General features: G+C 46.5%; 1 protein-coding gene and 1 long non-coding RNA gene across 2 annotated transcripts in view; both read left to right on the top strand.

Moving 5' to 3' along the window:
• Positions 1–19,995, top strand: part of LOC125113985 (WAP four-disulfide core domain protein 3-like) — a 136,695-nt gene that overhangs the window by 93,526 nt on the left and 23,174 nt on the right. The gene's annotated exons all lie outside the window — the stretch shown is intronic.
• LOC125113991 (uncharacterized) lies at positions 3,940–18,424 on the top strand. Its single transcript, XR_007131661.1, has 3 exons — positions 3,940–4,083; positions 17,521–17,579; positions 18,323–18,424. It is a non-coding gene; the product is annotated as an uncharacterized LOC125113991 (long non-coding RNA).

Here is a 19,995-nt window from a genome sequence, read left to right as displayed (position 1 = left end):
CCAACTTAGATCTTCACACGGAGCAGGGTTTAAGGGCAGGAAGAGGAGGACAGCAATTAAAGAGCTGGAGTCACAGAATTCAGAGGGGACAATGGGACATGGCCTTCCAGGCGCCAGACTGAGGGGGCTTTAGAGCACAGGAGGGGAATGAGGGGACTGGCTGTGCGGCACTGCAGGAAGAAAACTATAAGAGGAGGATCCAGACAGATTCTGGAGCACCTGAAACAGCCCACCAGAGTTTGAAGGGGCTCTGTGATAGGCGTTTCAGCAGGGGAAGCGTGCTGATCAATTCTGCCTTCTGTCTCTGCAGCAGTGATGGAGGCACTGACCTTGATAAGAGTTGCCTGGCCACCTCCTCAGACGATTCCTTCCCCATCCCCTGAGCCGCAGGAGAAGCACACACTCTTCCACTGGCCTTTCCTGGGCCTTCTTCATCCTTGGAATCGCAACCAAGGGAAGAAATGGCTTTGTTGTAGCTACTCAATTTCTAAAATTTTTAGGACTCAAGATTTATGCAGAAAGTCTTTATCTTGAAAATATGTATCCAGGGAGTTCCGGTTGTGGCTCAGCTGGTGACAAACTCAACTAGTAACCATGAGGATGTGGGTTCAATCCCTGGCCTTGCTCAGTGGGTCAAGTATCCGGTGTTGCTGTGAGCTGTGGTGTAGGTCACAGAGGTGGCTCGGATCCTGCGTTGCTGTGGCTGTGGCGTAGGCCAACAGCTGTAGCTCCGATTTGACCCCTAGCCCGGGAATTTCCACATGCTGTGGGTGTGGCCCTAAAAAGACAAAATAATAATAGTAATAAAAATAAATAAATAAATTCATGAATTTACCTTTTTTCCTAAATCATAAATACAGCCTACTAAGGTCCAACTCCACTTACATCAGAAAGGAGATTAGGGAGTTCCCGTCGTGGCGCAGTGGTTAACGAATCCGACTAGGAACCATGAGGTTGCGGGTTCAGTCCCTGCCCTTGCTCAGTGGGTTAACGATCCGGCGTTGCCGTGAGCTGTGGTGTGGGTTGCAGACGTGGCTCGGATCCTGCGTTGCTGTGGCTCTGGCGTAGGCCGGTGGCTACAGCTCCGATTCGACCCCTAGCCTGGGAACCTCCATATGCCACGGGAGCGGCCCAGGAAATAGCAACAACAACAACAACAAAAAGACAAAAAAAAAAGGAAGGAGATTATTGGCATCCTCTTGTGCACCAGGCTAAGGATCTGGTGTTGTCACTGCTATGGTGCAGGTTCAATCTCATCCCTGGCCTGGGAACTTCCATGTGTTGCAGGTGTGGCCAAAAAAGAAAGAAAAGGAAAAAGAAAGAAAAGGGATTATCAAGAGACCAGGTGTACTCTCATCCTCCTTTTTGTTCCTTAAATCAGAATATAAAACTCCCAAGTGAAAAGCGCCCTCCCTATACCAGGAGAAAAAGGCATTCTTCTCCAGGGACCCGGGACCTGAGGCTGGGAAATCGGTACAAACCCCCCTTGTTAAATGAACTCCTATTCTCCACAACTTACCACCCTTAGCCCAAACCCCTTTGTCTTGTCCACTCTTCAAATTTATTGTTTCGCTGCCTGAAAGGTCTAAAAGCTTTCTGCTCTGGTCACTTCTTTGGTCTTCATTCTCCTGAGAAGGCTCCCAGGTGATCCTGAAGGTTAGGTTCTTGTCTCGTTGCAGAAGGAACTCAGAAATGAGATGGAAATTGAGAAGGAAAAGTGAGGATTTATTTAAATGAGAAATGTACCTCTTCAAGAGAGGCAGGCAGAGAGGCAAGCAGTTGGCATGCCGGTTATAAGGGTCCATCCAGAAGTTCAGTGGAAATGAAGTTCAGTGGCGCAGTGGAAATGAATCTGACTAGGAATCATGAGGTTGTAGGTTCAATCCCTGGTCTTGCTCAGTGGGTTAAGGATCCGGTGTTGCTGTGAGCTGTGGTGTAGGTTGCAGACGTGGCTCAGTTCATGTGGTGCTGTGGTTGTGGTGTGGGACAGAGGCTACAGCTCTGATTAGACCCCTAGCCTAGGAACCTCCGTATGCTGTGGGCGAAGCCCTAAAATGCACAAGAAAGGGGGGGGGGCATCCATTCATGTGGATTTATTGGGTATTCATTGAGTATTCATTGGGAAGTTCGGGTTTGGGGGTTGTATTCCTTAATTTTCATCCCAGCTCTGCTTTCTCAAAGGGAGGAAGGATTTTTGTCCTTATTTAGCATGATGGGTATTTATCTGCATTGTTAATTTTATTGTAATTTTATTATAATGAGTGCATAATGAACAACAAGTTATATTTGGATGCTGAAGATTTGTGCCTTTTTCCACTTTTCTTTGTCTGCCACCCGGGTACTTATCACCCCAAAATATGTGCTTTCCTGTCAGTTTGGAAGTTCCTGCTTTTCTTTGCCCATGGACCCTGCTGTTTGCGTGATGTGTCGTTTCCTGCCATCTGGCCCCATATTCCCCTTCTCTGCTCATTCCTAACTGCTTGCCTGCTGTAACACAGGTACATGTAAATTTTTTTTAAGTTATTTTTTTATCACCCAATGAATTTATCACACCTGTAGTCAGGTACATGTAAATTTCAATAAAACTTGAGTGCTTTTCTCATGTTAATCTGTCTTAAATCAGCTTAATCCTCAGGCCCAAGGAGTAGCGGGGAGTTTTTCTTCCCTCCAAGCCTCATATCCAGCCTCCCATCTCCCCAGCCACAGTCAAGGTTGCAGCTACCAAAGCTTCATCATCATCATAGATGCAACAAGGTCAACCTCACAAGACAGAAAAGAATATTCCTCTCAACACCTGTGCCAAGGGCAACAAAAGTTCATAATTAAAGAACCAGCCGAACAAAACTGTAAAGAGCATAAAGGGATTGTGAAATCAGACTTTAAAATTCATTTTATGTGTATTTTATAAAAGCTGGCAAAAGGGAAGGAACACAATCCTATCTAGGGATGGCTGCTTCGCGTCACCATACAGTGTATAGCGAGAGACTGATTCATCGAGAAGAACTGTGGACTGCCGGTCTTGTAGGTGGTGGGGCCAGTAAAGAACTTCAGACAGGTGAGCAGAGTTAAAGAAATTGGGAGGGAGTGGGAGGGCCCAGCTCCTCCTTGCCCTGCCCCCTGCAATGTGACAGGCACACCTGAGCCTAAAAAGGGATGGGCAGTAGAGGAAAAGGCAGAGCAGGTGGTGTGGAGGGCAGAGCACGTGAGCTGAGGAGCCAGAAAGAATTTCTCTCCCACCCACCCCTACACCTAAGTTGCTCAGTCACGTAAACAAGGCAAGCTGTGTCTGACCTCTCACCGTGAACTGGAGATGCTCAATACAGTGACATCTTTGGCTCAGCACAGTGAGGGGATGCCCATAGTGGGTGTGTTCCTCACTGAATCGCAGAGACAGAGTTTGGGGGGAAGGAGAAAAGAATAGCTTTATTGCTGTGCCAGGCAAAGGGGGGCAGAGTGGACTCATGCCTTCAAAACCTGTCCCAACCCAGGAGAATTTGGTGAGTAGTTATATAGCGATGGTTCAAGGGCAGAGTGGCTGATAAGGATCAGGGTGTGGGCAGAGCCTGTTTTCCTTTCTTCTGGCCTCAGGGGGCGGGGGTGGCTCTCCTGATGAGCGTCTGGTTCTCAAGGCTAGCCAACTGCGACCTTCTCTCTGGAATGGAGACGTCTGCAGCAGAGCTCAAAGGTAGTAATCTGTCCATCTCTCAGGGTGCTGCTAGGTTTCAGGTGTGGACAGGTGCTCACTTAATGCTAGTTCTGTCCTCCCAGCTCCATTTTCCTTCATTGGCTCACGTGGCAGTCCTTAGTCTTTAGCAGACTGGATAGGAAGGCTGTTGCTGTTAGACAAAGAGCTTGCTTGGGAAAGAGGCACTCACGGGTGTGTGTTATCCTTGGCCTGCTGCCTAATGGGCTCAAGCTTCCAGAACATGCTCTGGCTCAGCTCAGTAGGTGAGAGGGAGGTCGGCCTCCCTCAGCTCTGCTTCGGCTTCATGGAACCAAGGCTTCAAGCGATGACATGGACTCCTGGTGGGCCTCTTCTCCATGCATGGAACTAGAGACCCCCTAAAGCCGGAGAAATCACAGGTAACAGCTGTTTCTTAATCTTAGGAGGATGGACGTGAGAAAGAGAAACCAGAGTCTCAGCGTGGTGTTTTTTTCCTTGCAGCCTAGTGCCCCCACTGGCTCAGGCAGAATTCATAGGGACCAAGGACAAATCCTGGTTGCAGTCCCCAAGCCAGGTGGGTCCCCATCATCTCTGGCCACTACAACCTTGTTACTGTTGCCAAAACTCAGCCTCTGTTCATGGTTGCTGAATAGAAATGCAGAGGCAGAGTTTGGGGCAAAGGAGAAATGAGTAGCTTCTATTCCTTTGCCTGCAAAGGAGGCCACAGCAGGCAAATGCCCTAAAGGCTGTGCCCTTCTTTGGGAGGGAAGAGGAGGTAGTCTGTCTTATAGTCTCAGGAATGGAAAATAGGGCCACAGATAAGGATGGGATAGATGCAAGCTTGCATTCTTCTTCAAAGCGGGCTTCAGGCCTCTCTGAAGAGGTTCTGGTGGTCCTTAAGGTTATCACACAGTGACTTTCCTTCTGAATGTAGAAGTTAACATCTTCCGTTTGCTGGGGTTTTAATTCTGCAAAGGAGCTCAAAGACATTGTTAGGTGTGTCCTGTTAGGTTTGCTGAGGCCAAGTTAGTAAAGCTAAAGAGATTTATGAAGGCATCAGAGGGGGACCGGCTGAGCTCAAGATGGTGCCAGCTCTAAAAAAGAAAAGAAAAGAAAAGAACGGATTCCCGGCGTGGTGCACTGGAGACGAATCTGACTAGGAACCATGAGGTTGCAGGTTCCATCCTGGGCCTTGCGCTGTGGTATAGGTTGCAGACACAGCTCGGATCCTGCATGGCTGTGGCTGTGGCTATGGCCGGTGGATATAACTCTGATTCGACCCCTAACCTGGGAACCTCTGTATGCAGTGAGTGCGGCCCTAAAAAGACGAAAGACCGAAAAAAAAAAAAAAAAAAAAAAAAGATGGCGCCAGCTCTGACTGTGAGGAGGTGCTAGGCTTATAAAGGATCTGTGGCTGGTGTTCATGGCAGAACGACAAAGTAGGAGGGGAAAGTCAAGGGAGGGGTAGGTGGTTGAGTCCCGTGGCAGAGGGCAGTTAATCCTTGTAGGTGGTTAATCTATGCTCCACATTCTGGGAAAGTGTGCAGATCTTGTGCTGGGCTGTACCCATGTCCACAGCAGGTCTCCAAGGTGAACAGTCACATTTGGCGGGGGGTGGGAGGGGGGCTCTGTCTCCATCCTCCTGGGAACCTATCATACCCTTGAGGTGAAACCAGGACCCTGCCCTCAGGCTGCGTTATTGTTTCTTGACTGCTCCCTTCTCTTGTTTCTGAATCCCCTGATTAGCACCTGTTTGAACCTGCCCCTTGGAACTCAGGGAGGGTCATGGAGGCTGAAGCCTATTCCCAGTGGGCAAGAAATGGAGGGACACCAAGGGGCTTCCATGCCCAGGAGCCCCACAGGGTCTTGCTCAGTTTCATTATTGGGCTGAATTCTCCTGCTTCTGTCTCTTCTTGCCCTCAAGGTGAGCCTGCCCTCACTCTCTGCTCCTCACTCTTTCAAGGCTAAATGACACCAGGCAGAGCCACCCAACTGCCTGGTCTGACCAGACTGAGCCATGCTCTCCTGTGAGTTAATTTACACAATTGGGTGGGGAGAAGCTCCCAGGAAGCCTGGGGCACAAATGTCAGAGATAGAGGCAGGGGAGATGGAGGAACTGGTTTTCTACCTGTCCTCTCTAACCGATACCTCCCAGGACTTCTCAGCCCCGTGAAGAGAGGGGGCAGTCTCCCCATTGCTATCCAGAACATGAACTGACCATGTGAATGTGGAACTTCAAAGACTCTTTAAGGAGATAAAATGCAAAAAGCCTCTGGCCAAGACAAGAATTACCAGACTCTTATCATCCCACCTGTTTCATCGTAATTGTTACAAAGTTCCTGAGGCCCCCCCCAACAACCTGGCCTACCCCTTCCTACCCCCTACTAGGAAAGGTATGTGGCCCACTCCCCACTCCACCCCTATAGGGGCATTATATTCCCTCAACCAACCAGCAAGCATATAGGAAGCCCCCATTTTCCCCCAACCAATCAGCTGGCCAACAGGTGTGTGGTAAGACCTCTATTCTCTCCCCTTTGTCCTTGGGCTATAAAAGCAGACTCACCCTTGTGCTCAGGAGTCAGCTCTCCCTGATCAGCAAGAAATCAGGAAAATGTTAAACAGCATTTCTTGCCTCAGTCTTTTCTTCACCCTGGTCTGAGTCTGGAAAATTCATTTTCCAATCGGCACTGCAACCACAACAGTGAGGATTAATGTCACCATTGTGGCACTTGGATGCAGCAAGGCTGGATCCTTAACCCATTGACAGAGGCCAGGGTCCTACATCCTCATGGACACTATGTTGGGTTCTTAACCCCCTGTGCCATAACGGGTTTTTTGTATGTATCTTTTTAAGGTATAGTTTTGTCCAGATAGATGCCCTGGAGTGGGTTTGCTGGATCATATGATAACTCTATTTTTAGTTTTATTGAGGAACCTCCATACTGTTTTCCACAGTGGTTGTTCCAATTTACATTCCCACCAATAGGGTAGGAGGGTTCCCTCTTCTCCACACTCTCTTCAACATTGATTATTTGTAGACTTTTGGATGATGACCATTCTGACTGGTGTGAAGTGATACCTCATTGTGGTTTTAATTTGCGTTTCTCTATGAAGTAGAGCATCTTTTCATGTGCCGTTGACCATCTGTGTGTCTTCTTTGGAGAAATATCTATTTAGGTTTTCTACCTATTTTTTTATTAGTTTTTTTTTTTTTATTTTGAGCTATATAAGCTATATATTTTGGAAATTAAAATCCCTTGTTGGTCATATTGTTTGCAAATATTTTGTCGCATTCTGTACGTTGTCATGTTGTTAATGGTTTCCTGTGGTCTGCCAAAGGTTTTAAGTTGAATTAAGTCCTATTTATTTGTTTTTGCTTTTGTTTCTAGGAGACAGATCCAAAAAAATATTGCTGCAGTTTACGTCAAAGAGTGTTCTGCCTATGTTTTTCCTTTAGAAGTTTTGTAGTATCTGGTCTTACATTTAAGTCTTTAGTTCATTTTCAGTTTATTTTTTGTGCATATGGTGTTAGAGAATGTTTTGATTTCATTTTTTTTGCATGTAGCTATCCAGTTTTGCCAGCACCACTTATTGAAGACATTGTCTTTTCCCCGTTACATTCTTACTTCATCATAGACTAATTGACCATCATTTCTGGGCTACCCATCCTGTTCCATTGATGTATGTGTCAGTTTTTTGTGCACCATCCTCTTGATGACTATAGCTTTGTGGTATAGTCCGAAGTAAGGGGGAACCTGATTCTTCCAGCTCTGTTCTTCTTTCTCAAGAGTGTTTTGGCTATTGGGAGTCTTTTGTGTTTCCACACAATTTTAAAAATTGTTTGTTATAGTTTTGTGAAAAATGCCATTGGTAATTTCATAGGGATTGCATTTGAGGTAGGGATTGCACGGAAGGTCACCTTGGGCAGTATGGTCATTTGAACCATACTGATTCTTCCTTGATTGGCCTTTTTGAAATGCCAAACCGCTGAGTACATTCAAGGAAGGATTTCTTTCCATATCACGTGCATAATATAAGGCTGGGGAAATGGTAGCTTTAGGCCTAATTTGGGTCACTCCCCTTGCTCTGTTTTTCAGGCTTCTGGAAGTCTGTGGTAGGAAAGTATCATCTGGGAAGGAGCATCCTTCAAAGTTTGTTTCCTTAATCCCAAATGAGCCCTTGACTTGGAGAAATAAAAACAAAAGGTCATAGATTCCGAAAGAGTCTTTCTTTTGGTATCAAGAAGTAAAAGCCTTATTTTCTTGTAAGCCATGATCACTCATTGCAAAATGATTGAGAAAACAAACAAACAAAAGAATGATGCCCATAGAACCAATAAACCAATAAAAAAAAAATCCATCGTGATACTTAATAGCTCCCCCCAGTTCACACAGAAGATTGGCTTATTTTAAGCTTCTTCCCACCCCCTTGTCCCCCAAATTTATTCAAACCTCAGTGTATAAGGCTTACTCATCTTGAGCTGTTTGGATAGGTATGTGGAAGTAATGAGTAGGTCAGAATGGGAGCGTTGGATGTGAAGTTGGGATACACACAACACTCCAGTGCAGGATGACTTTCTCAAGGAGAAATATACTCTGAGGCCCAGATCCTACAGGACGTGCAAGAGAAAGTCAACATTTTCTATTTTAATCTGGGATTACTTAGTAGAGCTCAGTGGATAAGGACAAATAGGATTTCTATTTAGCCCTTCTTCTCAAAAAGTATCCTTTGCATCTGCAAAGGTAGGCCAAGAACCAGGCTATATCCTCAATTATGTAAGTATATTATTTATGGCAAAGGGTATAGTGAATGAACCATTCTAGGAACTTGAAACGAAAACTCCAAGAGTTTGTGTGTGTGTATTATTTATGAAATGCTGAAACAGCCTCTTTGGGGGGTCATGCTATTGTATAGCTTAGATCTTCACTTTTGACATGCATGAGAAACTCCTTGAACATAATTCTCAAGGATACCAGGAAATTTTGTGTCAGAGACTGTAAATAGATGAGGAAATTAGTTGAGGACTTTTTCCAACTATAAATTGATTTGTATCTTTCTCTCTCCAAAAAATCATCTGAACCAGATAGAAAATTCTCCCCCTGCAGTAAAACAGAATAAAGGAACTGCATTGAAACTGACAGCACTAATGGCTTGAACCCAGCCAAAACCCAGATTGGAACTTGAACTCACGTGCTAGGACTCCCACCCAGCCAAAACCCAGACTGGGACTTAAACACACACTTTTAAATAGAATCACTCACCTGGTGTCTGGACTTACCGAAGTTCAGTCAGGTTCTTTACACCTCCATGCAGAAGGAATTCAGCAAGAGACAAAGTGATAAGCAAGAAATAGATTTATTAAGATAGGATACTTGTGAGAAATGCAAGCGGGCAGGCAAGGAGGCTCTGCCCCCAGGATTCAGTGAGCTACAGTTTTATCATCCTAGGACAGTGGGGGTGGGAAAAGACCACCCCTTCCTCTTTGAGTAATAGCTCCTCCTTGGTATCTGGTCATGGTACTTATTCAGATCAGCAGAAGGGCGGTCTTCAAACTCCTGCCCTTGGTCTGAATCTCAAGGCAGGCTTCACCCCATCCGCCATCCAATGACCTGAGGCATCTCTCATGCCTCCACTAGTCAAGCAAGCCTGCGTTGTTCTGATGGCCCTCTTGAGCAGTTATTAACTTACGGTGATCTCCCAAAGTCCCCTAGGTTTCCCTCTCTATCTGTGGTCCCTTACTGGGACACCTATGACTACCTGTGCCTACTCCATCCCTATCAACATTACCGTGTGTGTATCAGTACCATGTGTGTACTCAGTGTCTTTCCTACTCTGGCCCAGCCCAGCTGCATTCCTGCATGATGGAAAGTTACCAAATGGGCTGTACCTGAATGTTTACCACACTGTCTGCTAACAGAAGGCTGGGTGCCTCCTTCATTCTGGTGGCACTCTTGGCTTTAGGGATGGTGATGCCTGGGCTTATAGACTTGGTGCAATAGGTTAATCTGTTGAGGGCTTTCCAGTCATCAGACTTTGTGCTGCCCAAACTCTTCGTTCACTGAACAGAAATGTGAGACAGGGGAATTCCCACTGTGGCTCAGTGGTAATGAACCCGACTAGTATCCATGAGGATGTGGGTTCGATCCCTGGCCTTGCTCAGTGGGTTAAAGGATCCAGCACTGCCATGAGCTGTGGTGTAGGTCACAGACTCAGCTCAGATCTGGTGTGGCTGTGGCTGTGGTATAGGCTGGCAGCTGTAGCTCTGATTTGGCCCCTGGCCTGGAAACCATATGCCCCAGGTGTGGCCCTAAAAAGACAAAAAAAAAAGGAAACACAAGACAGAGTTTTAGGCAAAGGAAAAGAGAATAGCTTTATTGCTTTGCCAGGCAAAGGAGGCCACAGCAGTCTAATGCCCTAAAGACTGTGCCCTCCTTTGGAAGAGAATAGGAGGTGGTTTTATAGTTTAGGAGTAGAAAATAGGACCACCGATCAGGATCCGGGTATAAGCAAGCTTGGATTCCTCTTCAAAGTTGGTGTTTAGTGGCCCCAGGGCTGGTTCTGATAGTCCCCTATCTGGTTCTAATAGTCACCCCATCTGGTTCTTTTTTTTTTTTTTTTTTTGCTATTTCTTGGGCCGCTCCCGCAGCATATGGAGGTTCCCAGGCTAGGGGTCGAATCGGAGCTGTAGCCACCGGCCTACGCCAGAGCCACAGCAATGCGGGATCCGAGCCGCCTCTGCGACCTACACCACAGCTCATGGCAACGCCGGATCTTTAACCCACTGAGCAAGGGCAGGGATCGAACCCGCAACTTCATGGTTCCTAGTCGGATTTGTTAACCACTGCGCCACGACGGGAACAACCCCCCCATCTGGTTCTGATAGTCCCCCCATCTGGTTCTGATAGTCCCCCCCATCTGGCTCTGATAGTCCCCCCGTCTGGCTCTGATAGTCCTCCTATCTGGTTTTCATTTGTTGGTGGTTTTAGTTCTGCAGAAGAACTCAAAGATATTGTTCTGTGTATCCCTTGAGGAGAAACCAGGACCTACTCCAAGGCTGCACTGTTGTTTCTCGACTGCTCTTCTCTGGTCTCTGCATCCCCTCTCTTCTCTGCGTAGCGATTGTTTGAACCTGCCCTTTGGAACTCATGAAGGTCATGGTGGCTGAAGCTTATTCCCTAAAAAGAAGAAATGGGAGACACAGAAAGGCTTTTGTGCCCAGGAGGCCCACAGGGCCCTGCTCAGTTTCTTTTGGGAAGATTAGAAAAGGGAATTGAACCTTTAACCTAGGACTAGAATCTGGCACTCTCTCTACAGCAGATGTGAAAGATTTTCAGTTCTGAGTTTCAGTTCCTTAGATCCCTATGGACATTCTTTTTCCAAACATCTGCACAGCTCGAGTGGGAGTTTGTTGCAACTGGAGTAGTTGGGGACAGAATGGGGGAGGGCCTCCTCCCATAAAGAAGTATGAGTTTGTTTTGAGTCTTGACTCTAGAACAATTGTAGTAAATACTATAAAGACACCAAGATTGAGACCTGCCCAAAAGGGCTTACAGTGCTTGCTTCATAGTCTGCACTGAGGTCAGAAATGCGGTGGCATTGGTGTGGGCTGTGAGTGTAAGGAAACTGTGCCCTGCTTGTGGGGAGAAAACAGCCCCTCTCATCTTCTCAGGTGGAACCAACACCCACCTGCCCCTCTGCCCACAGAAGCCTGTGGAAGAGCAGTTGGTGGCAAAGGACCGGAGAACTTGAACTGTCCTACCTAATGTGAACTGGAGTTTGGCACTTGCCACCTGCCTCTACATGGATTAAATCATGAGCCACTGTAGCTGCCCATCCACAGCACCCCCTGAGCAGAGCTCAGGGTGGAGACTGGGAGTGAGGCACCCTGTGCTCTGGGAAAACCAGAAGAACAGGTCTTTGTGTAATTAGATATTTTTTAGGAGAAGATTTTATGAGCTCAATTCTTGTATCTCCTCCTATCTGGAAAAACACTAAAAAGCTGTCAGTAAAGACTGATGTCTGAGTAGCCACCTTCACAAGACCAGCCGCAAACTTCTGTAAAATGTGTGCCTGGCTGCATGCCCCTCCCCCTTCACCTTTATGACTTCTATCTTGATAGACCCCCGTTCTTCTTGGGGGAAGTGTTTCAGAGCTGCTCCTTCAGAACTCCTTGTTCTCTGCCTCCTGGGCTGTAGCTAGTGGACAAAACAAAGATGTCAAGGTCATCGATGAGAGCATCCACTCCCAAGGGTGGGCCAGTGAGCCCAGAGGAAACGCTGGAAAGAAACAAACAAGACTGGCCCACAGTGGAGGTACATATCAAAAGAGTGATTCCAGTAAGCTCAGACCTTTACATCGTCCCATAGAAACTGGTTTTCTGTAAATCTTTTTATTCTGTAAATCCGGTTATCTGTAAATCGTTTTTTTTCCTACTACCTTCCCTTTATTGCAAAATCTCTTCTATCTGTAGCTCCCCCCTCACCTCCTCAGAGCGGTTTCTCAGGGCTCCCTGAGAGGCTGTCTCCCTGCTTTAAGTCCTAATTTTGTTCAAAATAAAACTTAATTATCAACGTTCAGGTTGTGCTTTTTTTTTTTTTTTTTTCAGTCGACCCTCCCAGATTCCCAAGGTCAAGTTGTCCCAGGGCTGATCAAACACTGATCAAAATTCCTTGAACTAGGTCCCTTCTGCCTAGTTGGGATAAAAGAAAAAAATCTAGAGAGTAAGGAAGCATTTCCTGATTGCTGGTTGACACCAAGGAACTGTGCATCTTGATGGAATAAGAACAGCGATGAGGCAAGTTCAGCAAGGCAGACCCATGTAGGTCATTATAATATAACCCATCTGATGCTATGGCAGAGATTTGTGCAAAGTTCTGCAGGAGCATAAGGGGAATTATTTGTTATTTTCCCAGGAGGTTGGGGAAATTTTAGGTGATATGAACAATGTGCGCTGGAACCTGAGAGGTGAGATTAAGATCACCAGATGGAGGGGAGCCAGATGAACTATCCAGGCACCAGGACAAGCGTACACAAAGCCTTGGGAATAGGGGCTGGGGGTAGGAGCATGAGGAAGCAGGGATCATGGGAAAGTGGGCGGGGAGGGAATTCTAGAGGGACTTACGCCAAGCAAGGTGGATAGAAATTCATTGGCAATATCAAGTTGGGGAAGTAGGATGATCACCTTTGTAGTTTAGAATAGCACCTCTGGTGGCAGTGAGGATAAAATCCCTTCTACCTTATACAATGACTAGTCCCAGAAAAGTCCCCTGAAATCTATGTGCCCAGGATCCAGGGTCCTTTCCTGGCTGTTCTCTACTCCTTTTTTCTTTTCTTTTCTTTCTTTTCCCTCCCTTCCCTTTCCTTTCTTTTCTTTTCTCCTTTTCTTTCCTTTTTTTCAGGGAGGGATCCTTAACCACTAGGCCACCAGGGAACGCCTTGTTCTCTACTCCTAGAACCACAGTACTGGAAGGGAATTTGTTGCAGGAAGAGAGACGCCTTCCAGGGCCCAAGAATGGGCTCCTGTCTAACACTCAGAAATGAATTGTCCAAGGAGACACATGTGCTGACAAAGCAAGAGACTTTATTGGGAAGGGGCCCCTGGGTGCTGTGAAGGAGAGTGGCAGGGTGAGGGAACCCAGGACAGCTGCTCTGCCGTGTGACTCACAGTCTCCGGTTTTATGGGAAGAGGGTTAGTTTCTGGGTTGTCCCTGACCAGTCAGCTTGCTTGGCCCATGCTTGGTCTGGCACAAGGTCCTTCTTGGTGGCATGTGCACCTCTTAGCCAAGGTGGATTCCAGCACCAAGGATCCTGGGAGGTTGGTCATCTTCTCCCTCCTATTGGCCTCTCCCCAGTCCTCCCGGTTAGTCTTCAGGGCAGCACTTGTTCCTTTTCAGGGCCTCCTGCTGTGAGACAGCTCGTGTAAGTGGCTCTTTTCGTACTTGGCCAAGGTGGGCAGTTTTGGTCAATGGTCCCCTAACAAATTGACCATGAATGTTTGATTTCTGAGGATTTCAGGTAGCACTATCCGGTGACCCATTTTCTAGAAACTTTTATTCCGAATAAACTCTTGCTTTACTCTATCCATGCTGGCTCATCCTAACTATCTGAGGTGTATGTAGAAGTTCCTACAGCCAGCATCATCTTAACAAGGAAATACTGAGTACCACTTGGGCAGGGCTTACTCTAGATGATGGAGATGCCAGGAAGGCAAAGAAAATATCCTGCTCTCCAGTCCCTTCTTACCTACATCCTCCAGGCCAGGTCACCTGTACTCACTCATATGGGTCTATTGTTTCTGCCAAGGGCAGAAGGAATTCTCTCTGCATGGCCATCAGCAGTATAGCTCCTCCCTGGACTGTGAGACAGTAGGCTGTGTTCTTACTTTATGTACTTCTTCCGGTCAGAGTAAATCTGTAGGCTCTGAGTAAAGCAAATATAAAAACATGGGTGGGCCTCGTCCAATCAGTTGACAGCATTAAAAGAAAAAGACTGAGGTTCCCTGAGAAACCAGAAATTCTGCCTCCAGGCTGCCCTTGAACTCGAGTTGTAACTCCAACTCTTCCTCATGTCAGAACCTTTTTTTGTCGTGGTCTGTGCACATGCGTCAGAAAGAAGAATTTTCTGGCATGGCGAGGTGAAGAGAAAGAAGAGTTTACTGAGATAAGATACGCAGCTAGTGCAGTGGGACGACTTCCTTATAATCAAAAAGAGCCAACCCTGGGTGTGTGGTCATGTCTGTTTTTATAGCCTAGGGAGAGGAGAGGCCTTAGGATACACCTGCTGACCTGCTGATTGGTTGGAGGAAGAGGAGTCTTACGATAAACTTGCTGGTTGGTTGGGGCAAATAAGGTCCCCATAGGGGTGGGGTGAGGAGTCAACCCTGTACCTTCCCTGGTAGGGGGCAGGAGGGAGTAGGCCAGGTTGGTCCAAGGGGGGTGATGATAAGGGTCTGGTAATTCTTGTCTTGGCCAGAGAGAGTCTTTGAGTTCAATCTCCCTGAATGGGACTTGAAGCCCAACACTTTCCCTGGAGTCCAAGAAGATGAAAACCTCTTACTCCCAACAGGGATGAGTTTTAGGGTCTACCCACCAGCGGGGCATACACTGACTTGGAGTTCTGTGGGGCCACTGCTCTAGAAGAGAAGGCAGTCAAGGGACTCTAACATAGACAGTTCAATACTTTAACTGAGAATCCGGTTTCATTTCTTTCACAAAGAAATTTTATTACAGTTGATTTACAATGTTCTGTCAATTTTTGCTGTACAACAAAGTGGCCCAGTCATGCATATATACACATTCTTTTTTTTTTTTGGTCTTTTTTTTGTCTTTTTGCCATTTCTTGGGCCGCTCCCGAGGCATATGGAGGTTCCCAGGCTAGAGGTCGAATCGAAGCCGTAGCTGCCAGCCTATGCCAGAGCCACAGCAACGCGGGATCTGAGCCGCGTCTGCAACCTACACCACAGCTCATGGCAACGCCGGATTGTTAACCCACTGAGCAAGGGGCAGGGATCGAACCCGCAACCTCATGGTTCCTAGTCGGATTCGTTAACCACTGTGCCACGACGGGAACTCCATCATATATACACATTCTTTATCTCACATTATCCTCCATCACGTTTCATCACAAGTGACTAGATAGAGTTCCCTGTGCTATACAGCAGGATCTCATTGCTTATCCACTCCAAATGCAATCGTTTGCATCTACTAACCCCAAACTCCAATTTCATTTCGAGTGAAAAGGAAATAGTCTTTGCCTAGCCAGGCACTCGTAAGGTATAACTAAGATCTGAAATCCGGCCTCTCTACCACTCTGCCCTGGCTCGGGTCCCATGGCAGGACACGGAATGGATGTGAGTCAGTACTGGGAAGGCAGCTGTGTTCACTGCTCTTCTACCAAGGATGCCCCAAGAAGGCCAGAGGCTTGGGGACTGACATCTAAATTGTAGGTAATGATCCTTCCTTGTACTAGGGTTGGACCTTTTACAGGGTCATGTTCGGAAAGCAGCCAAGGCCTGGGAGTGAATGACCTTGTCAGCTCACCATCTGTCATTTATTTTTTGTGTCTTTCTGAAAACTTGAGAGGAAGACAGGGAGCCTGAAGCAAGTGCTGTAAGATTTTGGTTCTTGGAATTCCCATTGTGGCTCAGCGATAATGAACCTGACTAGTATCCATGAGGATGTGGGTTTGATCCCTGATCGCACTCAGTGGGTTAAGAATCCAGTGTTACTGTGAGTTGCAGTGTAGGTCGCATATGTGGTTCAGATCCTGCATTGCTGTGGCTGTGGCTTGGGCTGGCAGCTGCAGCTCCAATTCGACCCCCGCCTGGCAACTTCCATATGCAGCAAGTGCAGCCCTAGAAAGCAGCAAATCACCAAACAAACAAACAAAGAGTTTGGTTCTTGTGGCCTTTCCAATGCAGGTTTCATTGTGGCCCAGAGGGCTCTAGAGTATAAAATAGAGAGCCCCTGGGCTGGAGATCCACTCCAGCTAGTGATCGGAACAGGCTAACTGGGGACTAATTTGTGGTTTGTTAAGCGGTACAAGCTCAAAAATATTCCATCCCTCTTTCCCTTGGGTTTGGCCGTCTAAGCTGCGAACCTGTGCCCTGAAGTTTGGATTAGTTCTTCCCTTTCCTACAAACAACCTACAGCACAGCCACACAACTTCAGCGTCCCAGATTCCCCAGCCTGGGAATAGCGCCCCCTGGTGTGTGCCCTCTGCATAGCTCCGCACTTTGCCCAAAGGTGGCTCTTCAGATTCCTCCACTTCTCTGCCTCCCCAGCTTCCCAGGTATTTCCAGGACTGTCCCTCCTTTGACTACAAATAAACCTTTCATCATCATCTTTTTAAGATTTTTATTGGAGTATAATTGAGTTACAATGTTGTATTAGTTTCAGGTATACAGCAAAGTGGATCACTTATAAATATATCCATTCTTTTTTTCCCATATAGATTGGGGGAAAAAAATATATATCCATTCTTTTTTCCCATATATATTGGGGAAAAAAATATATATCCATTCTTTTTTCCCCATACAGATTGGGGTAAAAAAAAAAAAATATATATATATATATATCTCCATTCTTTTTTCCCCATATAGATTGGGTAGGTTTTCCTGTGCTATATACAATAGGTTCTTGTTAATCCTCTATTTTATACAGGAGTGTGTGTATGTTATTCCCACCCTCCCAATTTCTTCCTCCACCCAAAGTTTTCCCCTATGGTAACCATTGGATTCATCGTCTTCTCTGTTGGCTTGTCTGTCCTGGTCTGACTCTCGTAAGGCCCCTTGTGTGCGGAAACTCCCCATCCATTTTGGGCCCCAGGGCCCTGTGTCCTGATGGCAATATTCTTCCTCCAAACCCGTAATACCAGTCGATCATGAGAAAGTCACCAGACACATACAAATCGAAAGATGTTTTACAAAACATCAGATGAGAAGAGTCTGAGGTGCTGTCACAGAGCAGAGGAGAGTAAGGAGGGCTAACAAATGAATGCAGTGAGATATCCAGGATCAGATCCTGAACAGAAAGAAGACATTACTGGAAAGACTCATGAAGGTCCAATAACTTCTGTGCTTTGGTGCCTAGCAACATGCCAATGTTGATTTTTTTCTTTTAATTTGACTGAAGTGTGGTGGTTGGGTACAATGTTAACAATAGGAGACTGGTGAAATGTATACAGAAACTCTGTGTGATCTTTGCAATGACTTTGACAATTTTCGCGAGAGAGCTACATCCCTCAGAAGACACACGCTATCTGTACATGTTATTCTTGTATTGCCTCTCGAGATTCACCCTTTTAGCCTGTTCTGTGAAAGTAGATTGGGGTCCCTTACATTTTTTTCTCTTTGCTAGACTGCGCTGGAAGTGGAGAGACTTGAGGGGGAAGAGTTTTGCCTCCTGCAGCACCCAAGGTGACCACGATTCCATAAACTTGACTTCTCCAACAAGGTCTGCCTCTCAGGCCTGGGGGCAAGGAGTTGGGTTGGGGGTGGAGGGTGGGGGGTGGGCAGGGCTCTTCCTTGGACCCTCTATCTCAGGCCCAGGGTTAGTGGTGCTTCCTTAAACCTGCCACTCTGACACTATCAAGAATTCTCTTCATTCCTTACTAGTCAATCTCTTGTTACTCCAATCCCCTCTTATAGATGGTCATTCCTTGTTTTTTTTTGTCTTTAAAAAACTTTTTTTTTTTTTATTGGAGTTGATTTACAATGTGTTAGTTTCAGGGGTACAGCAAAGGGATGCAGTTATATTCATTCTTTCTCAGATTCTTTTCCATATAGGTTATTACAGAGTATTGAGTAGAGCTCCTTGTGCTACACAGTAGGTCCTTGTTGATTATCTATTTTGTTATTCTTTTTAGGGCCGCATCCATGGTATATGGAAGTTCCCAGGCTAGGGGCTGAATTGGAGCTACAGCTGCCAGCCTGTACCACAGCCACAGCAACACGGGGTCCTAGCCTCGTCTGTGATCTACACCAGAGCTCATGGCAAAGCCGGATCCTTAATCCACTGAGCAAGGCTAGGGATCAAACCTGGATCCTCATTGACACCAGTCAGATTAATTACCGATGTGCCACAAGGGGAACTCCCCATTTTAGTCATTCTTTGTATTAAATTTACTCTGTTCAAATTACTGTGTGGTGTCTTTTTCCAGGTTGGACCCAGATGGATACCTAACCGAAGTTAACTCAAGAAGAACTAGACAACCTGAATAGCCCCCTCCCCTGCCACCGCATCTCTTTTTAGGGCTGAACCTGCATATAGAATTTCTTGGCTTAAGGGTCGAATTGGATCTGCAGCTGCTGGCCTATGTCACAGCCACAGCAACACCAGATCCGAGCTGCACCTGTGACCTATGCCATAGCCTGCGGCAGGCAACCCAGGATCCTTGACCCACTGAGCAAGGCCAGGAAGCGAACCCACGTCCTCATGAAGACTAGTCCGGTGCGTAACCCTCTGAGCCACCATGGAAACTCCAAGCCCTGTATCGCTTAGATAGATTAGGGGTTTAAAATTTTTCTCTGTAAAGTAAGAGGCGAGGTCATCTGTTGAGTGGGAGGGACTGAAAGAGATTAAGGTGTGAGGGACATGGACAATGTTTGCAATAGTTCTTAGGAAGCATGGGAGCTTGTGCTGAAATTGTACTAAAATTGCAGGCCAGTGTCGAAGTCCTACATGAAGCGGTCAATGATGAACTTATGTTGGGACTTAGGCGTGGGAAGGATAAGGTGCATAGTTAGGTGCCTCCAACAGGGGATTTGCCAGCAGGTGCTGTTGAAAGAAATCAGAATTAGGGGCCTTCAGGGTATTGGCAAGGGGTTAGAAAGATGAAAGAGAAAGTTTAAAATGTGAAGGGGGCAGTAGAGAGAGAGAGAGATGGAGGGAGGGAGAGGGAGAAAGAAACCGAAAGCAGAGAAGAGTTTGCACTGATTTATAATCATGTGACTGCTCGGAATAAACAGCTGGATTTTAACTCATCTCCCTAGAGTCTCATTCTCCCCAGATAGGGTCAAGGTTGAGACATTCTGGCTTCAGTGTGGTACATTCCATACGGTGGGGGACAGCTGGGGTGGGAGGGAAAACCGAAGTTGTTTACACACGAGAGATGGCTCAGCTATTTTTTGGACTGATTACGCAAGAAGACTTCCAATTTTATTTCTTCTGAACATGTTAGGATGGGTAGAGGGAGTAAGTGCCTTTCAGTGGTACCCAGCCTGGAGAAAGAGGGCTTGGCATCCAGGGACAGCTTTGTTCACTTCCCTCCCGGCATCAACTAGTGGATTCTCAAGTCTTGTAGGGGAAACAGAATATCAGAGAGTTTAGAGGGGATTGGGGGCTATGGGAGGCAATTGGATAGCTGTGTTTATTTATCCTATAACATGATATGTTTAATAAGCCCCCCTAAGCGCATTTCCTGGCTCTAGTCATGCAACCTTCCAATCTAAACTCCATACTTTAGGGAGGGTTTCTTCCTCCTCTTTTTAACATATATATATTTTAAACATTATATATATATATTTATTTTTGTCTTTTTAGGGCCGCACCTGTGGTATATAGAGGTTCCCAGCTAGGGGTCCAATCGGAGCTGTAGCAACGAGGAATCTGAGCTGTGTCTGCGACCTACACCACAACTCATGGCAACACCGGATCCTTAACCCACTGAGCAAGGCCAGGGACCGAACCAGCTACCTCATGGTTCCTAGTCAGATTCGTTAACCACTGAGCCACAACGGGAACTCCCTCATTCTACTATTCTTAAGAAGTGGTGAGTGCTGTCGTTATTTGAGAGGTTTTTGTTCCAGAATTTTTCTGCATTTTGTGTGTCTA

The sequence above is a fragment of the Phacochoerus africanus genome, chromosome 14 (genome assembly GCF_016906955.1).
Source record: "Phacochoerus africanus isolate WHEZ1 chromosome 14, ROS_Pafr_v1, whole genome shotgun sequence".
In the NCBI taxonomy this organism is placed as follows: domain Eukaryota; kingdom Metazoa; phylum Chordata; class Mammalia; order Artiodactyla; family Suidae; genus Phacochoerus; species Phacochoerus africanus.
The sequence above is the reverse complement of the archived record's forward strand: the minus strand, read 5'-3'. Positions and strand labels throughout refer to the sequence as shown.